The sequence below is a fragment of the Passer domesticus genome, chromosome 1 (assembly GCF_036417665.1).
Source record: "Passer domesticus isolate bPasDom1 chromosome 1, bPasDom1.hap1, whole genome shotgun sequence".
Taxonomy (NCBI): domain Eukaryota; kingdom Metazoa; phylum Chordata; class Aves; order Passeriformes; family Passeridae; genus Passer; species Passer domesticus.
Window position 1 is genome coordinate 117,577,841 of NC_087474.1, and position 5,603 is coordinate 117,583,443.

The following is a 5,603-nucleotide window of genomic DNA, read 5'->3' on the forward strand; positions in this document are numbered from 1 at the left end:
CCGCATGATTACTTTTTTAAAAAGTCACTTAAGTTCTGCAGGGCTAATTTTGAGATATCCACCTGGTTATCTCTCAATTTGCTAAGCAATTTTTGCTGTGGCAGAACCTAAGACCATGTAGTTACATTGTAAGAGGATTTAATATAAAGAATCTAAATATAAACATCTATTTTAAGAGTTCTGATCACAATATATGTGGCAGCTATTATAAAAGTAATGAAATACCCTTGCTGGAACACAGCAAAAGGCAAAAGTCTGACATTGACTGCTGGCCAAAATAACTATTGTTTCGCTCCAATTAATGAATCAAACACAATTTGTTAAAGCAAATGAGGACTCTAGTTCAAAGTTGCATGTTATTATTTTTTCTGTTGAAAAATTTGGCTAAGTTCCTAATACATTACTCTATCACTCCGGTTTCTGTTGAAGACAGAGCTGTAGTTTATGTGCATTTCATGGAACTGTAGACATGTTCCTCTCTTCTCTTCTCTTCTCTTCTCTTCTCTTCTCTTCTCTTCTCTTCTCTTCTCTTCTCTTCTCTTCTCTTCTCTTCTCTTCTCTTCTCTTCTCTTCTCTTCTCTTCTCTTCTCTTCTCTTCTCTTCTCTTCTCTTCTCTTCTCCCTCCTCTATTTCTTACAGCATCAGATGAAAACTTCTTCTGGAAGATGAATCTTCCTATAAGGGGAAGTCCTTGAGACATCTTTCTGTATTTTTATAGAAAACAGTAGTATAAGGAAAAACTCAGGAATTGCCAATGAAAATAAAAGCCAGAACAAAAATTAGTCACAATCATTTGGGATTCTATGTGAAAGCACAGAATTGCCCAAGGACGTCTTTCTTTCCGTTCTTTTCCTGTACAAATTTATTATTTAGGTTCACCTAATTAAGAAAAATAGTTATTTTAACAAATGGAAGTATGAATTTAAAAAATTGTAAGTATGCCTGGAAACCTTAATTTTCTTATAATAAATAAGAAAATCTTTAATACTCTAGAGAAAACAGTATTTTGATGATATTTATATACTGTGCATGTCAGAAAAAAATAATGTTACAGACACAAAGGGAAAATTAGAATGACTAGACAGGTTTTGAAAATATTACTACAGTTGATACTAGTTTTGTAGCTTTATTGTTTTGTCATTCTCTTCCTACATCTTCTACTTCTACATCTAGTACTGCTTTGTCTGGTCTGCTTCCTTGCTCTGCTGCATACGAATATCCTAGGCAAGGGTATTTATACTGTGTTAGAGGAAATATGCAACTAGCATAAAGAAAATTTAAAATGTGTACAGAAATGTAATGCTTCAGCTAATGAATGGCATTCATTTAAATAGCCTTGAGAATCTAAAGTAGTCATTTGCCAAAAAGGTCTCTTGACATATGTGTATAGACATTTTCATTCTATTTCATTAACTGTTGAGTATTTCTTTCTCATGTGTAAATAAAGCTAGCAAATTGATGTGTTTGCAGGGTATTGTTTTACAGCATTTTACCTTTTTTTATAAGAAAAGAACTAAGCCCCAGTGCTTTTTTTGGCTTCTCTTAACATAGAAATTTGTGCAGCTCTAACTTACTTCTTAGTTTGCCTTTCACACAAATAATTATATTTAAAAGAGTTTCCTAGAACATGTCTCCCAAGTGTCCTTGAATGTGGCCTTCTCTGAGAACAACATAGACTCCAAGGACATGCTCTTTTTTAATTTTTTCCCCTGAGGATTAGTAATATTTGCAGATATTAATTACTTTTGAGAATTACAACATTTTAAAAGTCTCTGTGCAGGGGAATGAGAATTGCAAAAGGGCAGTAATGTCTCTTGTGAATGAGGAAACAGGTTGATCTCAAGGAGAAGAAAAGAAGGGAACAAAAAATTTAAAACTCAATTTCCAGTGTTGTGCTACTGGAATAAAAGTAGTGATCCTTCATTTCACAAAGTTTTGACACATTGAAAAATGTTCTTTCCTTACTATTTTTTTTTCTTTAAACTCATGTGAACTTCTGTCAATGTGGGTTACTGTCATTAGGTAAATTCAGTTAGTGTAAATAGGAATGTCGATGAAATGCCAGTGACATATTTCTTTTAATCAAACGGAGCTTCTGTGAGTGCAATTAAAAGACACAATGGTACCAATACATGTGACAGGTTAAAATACAGGCACTACTTTGACTTTCTTACTGTTACTGTTCTCTGTGCATCTAGAATTGTTACCAAAAGCAGTGGAGAAGGTTTGCAGAAGAGATGCTGTTTCACTAAAGACGGGATGAAATAATGAGGGCTTTCCTAGAGCATCAATTAGATGATGACTAGATGAGATGAGCACTCTCTTTATTTCTTTATTTCTGTTCGAAAGTATACACTTGTGTTTAAACTCTTATGTACCAGTGGGACAAGTTTTAGGGAAAGTGCTTCAGAGAGTTTTTCTTTATTACCTTCTTAATTTAACTCCATTATATTAAAAAAATATATTCTCTTTCAGTGGTACTATGGATAGTTTCCTTCTCTGCTCTGAAATCAACATTTTGAGAGAAAATATAGTCTATGATCTCACTAATGCTACTGCGCTATCCACAACATACAAAAAAATTGTATATCTGATTAGTTGATATTAGCTGAAGCTGCTAAAAGAAAATTTCCCAATTAGATTGTTTACAGTTGGATTCTCCTCAGTTCTCTGTGGCCAGGAAATTTGTTTACATTTGGATCTTTTTCGGTTTTCTGTGGCCAGTAAAGAACAAAAGCAATTAAAATATTTAGAGAGATTACTTCTTTTCAAACGAAAGTAGCTGTTTGTATTATTGATTTAAGACAGGTGAGCAGATAATATATAGTTTTAAGTTTACTAATCTTAACTTGAATGATTTGGTGTTAAGTATAACCAGTAACATCTGTACTTTTAGAACTAGTTTAAGTCTCTAAGGTTATTTCTCTATATGTTTACCTGACTCTTTAATTGATTTCAGCACTGCAAAGCAGGGTTTGCCAGAACAGGTACTAGACCTGTGTATGTGATCAACACTAGTCTGACAAAGGGTGCAGTCTGAAAAAAACCAAGGTAGAGGTATATCTTCCACATGCCATACATTCTGTAAAGCCAGCTATGACCTTAACCAAGACCATTAAGAAAAATCCTTCAGGAAGACGGGAAGTGAAAGCTATTTACCTGAATTGTATCAAAATGTAAAATTCTTTATCCTTATGTATATGTCTTAAACCTTATTTAAGGAAATATAGAAATTATTCAGAAGCTAAGACAACACTGGCATTGGTATTCAAAGTCAATGAAATGGAGTCTTGAGTGTACATCCTTAGAGATTTATGTAAAGATATATTATGTTGTGTACCTTACATTTAAAATCATGCAATATCCTCACTGACATACCTGCAGTTGGATGGGTTGCTTCACTGGTAGTTAGGGTATATTGATCCCCTGCCAAATTTTGCTACACACAGGAATACGTGTAGCATATTTCTTACTCCACTGATTTTCTTTCAAATTACATTTATTCCTAAGTTTTACAAATGCTTATTGCACAGTTGGCTTTAGGATAGAGCAAAATGAGTAGATATTTAAGGTGGCAAACTTCTGGGACAGTATTAAACTCTCTGTAAGAGGTAGAGGAAGTGGATGACTATACAGGCCTGTCCACCTACACTAAATTTGGTGGCTGTTGTCTCCAAGAACCAGTTCAAATCAATAGTGAGCAGCTGGTTTTAGCTCCTTTTTGCAACAGCTGTTGCATCTTGTTCTGCTCATCTCTCAGGCTTTATTTGAAGGTCAGCAGCCCCCTTCTGTTCCTGAGCCCCCAGCCCAACCTCATCCTTTCCTCTTTCCCATGGCAGGAGCAGATGGCACCAAGTGTGGGAGGATAACATGTATAACCCCTCAATAAAACTCTGTATGGGAGGTTGTGTTGGCTGCTACCTGTGATTATTAAATCAAATCAGTTTGTAAGTGGAGTTTTTTTTCAAGGAAATAAGTGGGAAAGGAATTCTGGACCATTTTGACACTCTATGGCCTTGTGAAACCTCCATGGCCTGTCTAAGGCCTCTCCCCATCTTCTGGGAGAGGAAAGCCTGGAAAGTCGCTGAGCTCTCACAGCCCCCATAATCCCCACAGGCCTTTCCTGTTTCCTCCTCTGCTGCTTCCCTAGGTTTGCTGTGGTCCTCTAAAGCTTCCTACCTCTGATACAGTGCCTATTTCAACTCCCAGATTCCTCCATCCCAACTCACTCGCATGCGAAATGCCCTTTGTCTCCACCTAGTTTTGCCTACATTGTTGAGGTGCCTCAAGCCACTTCTGAGATTATTTTTGAGATATACATGCCCAGAAACATGTTGCTACCCAGACTTTATCCTACCATAACTCAGACAAATAATTATCTCAAAACAACTTTCATAAAACTATGAATCATTTATTTTGTTCCCAGTCACCTGAAATTGAAATTCACTGAAAATACTAGAAGCTTTTAACTCTGGTCTGTGTTGGTTTGAGAGATTGTCCAAGAGTCTTTCTTCTGAAGTTGAGATACTGAATTCACTGCAAATCATGAACACATTCTCCCAAGTTCCCTCACTCCTCTGTAGGGTAAGATGTTCTCCCTGTAAAATGGTTGATGTTGGGGGGATTCACCTGTGGAGATGCTCATCCCACTCTCAGTCACTACTTGTCTAGGGTCCCATCCTGTTGTTCTATATTAGATACTGTAAAATCAATCAAATATGTCCTTTATTATTGGGGGGGGGGGGGCGGGGAGAGGGGAGCATATAGTAGAGTCTTAAAAAATTAACACATAAACTTTTATTTTTCCTTTTTAGTAATTTATCTTTCCTACTTTCCCTGTCACTTTACATGAAAGCCTCTTGTACTAATTTTAAAACTCTTTAACCTTCTACTTCTATTTTTATTGTTGTCCTATTATTTGTTCTGGCCCTAACATGTTTGGTTTTACATGCTTCATGCATTTCTGTGACAATTTTTCCAGGTATGGAATACTCTTGTAAAATTAGTTGTGGCATCTGAGGGCAATTAATAAAGACTAGGGAAATTATCCCCGAAGGCTTTTCAAGTTTTCTTCTACTTGTACTATATCTTGAAAACAAAAAAATAAATTACATTAAAATAAAAGGTGCCTAATTGTTGGAAGAACACCATTAGGCTGCACCAAACAATGTGATACTATTGGACTTATAGGTCCTGTCATTTACAGAACCACAAAATCACAGAAGGACTGAGGTTAGGAGATACCTCTGGAGATCATTTTATCCAAACCTTGTATTCAGAGCAGGGCCAGCTGGAGCAGGTTTCTCAGCACTGTGTTCAGCTGGATTTTGAATATCTATTATGAAAGAAACTCTACCAACTCTCTGGGCAAACTCTGCCAGTGTTTGAGTACTCTCATAGTAAAAAAGCATTTTCTTTCACTTAAGTGAAATTTCCTGTGTTTTATTTTGTCATTGTACCTTGTATCACTGAGAACATCCTGGGTCCATTTCCTTTGTTCCAACCATCAGGTGTTTATGCACATTGACAAATCCCTCCTGAGACTTCTCCAGACTCAGAAGTCACAACTCTGTCACCCTCTGAGTGTATATCAGAGTCAGGTT

At 36.2% G+C, this 5,603-nt stretch overlaps 1 long non-coding RNA gene across 2 annotated transcripts; it reads right to left on the reverse strand.

Moving 5' to 3' along the window:
• Positions 1 to 387: 387 nt before the first annotated feature.
• LOC135289327 (uncharacterized) lies at positions 388 to 4,307 on the reverse strand. 2 transcript variants are annotated; one of them, XR_010352104.1, is made up of 2 exons: positions 3,379 to 4,307; positions 388 to 704 (listed from the first exon to the last, which is right to left on the reverse strand). It is a non-coding gene; the product is annotated as an uncharacterized LOC135289327 (long non-coding RNA). The 2 variants fall into 2 exon arrangements; XR_010352106.1 differs by having other exon boundaries at positions 4,180 to 4,278.
• Positions 4,308 to 5,603: the final 1,296 nt, after the last annotated feature.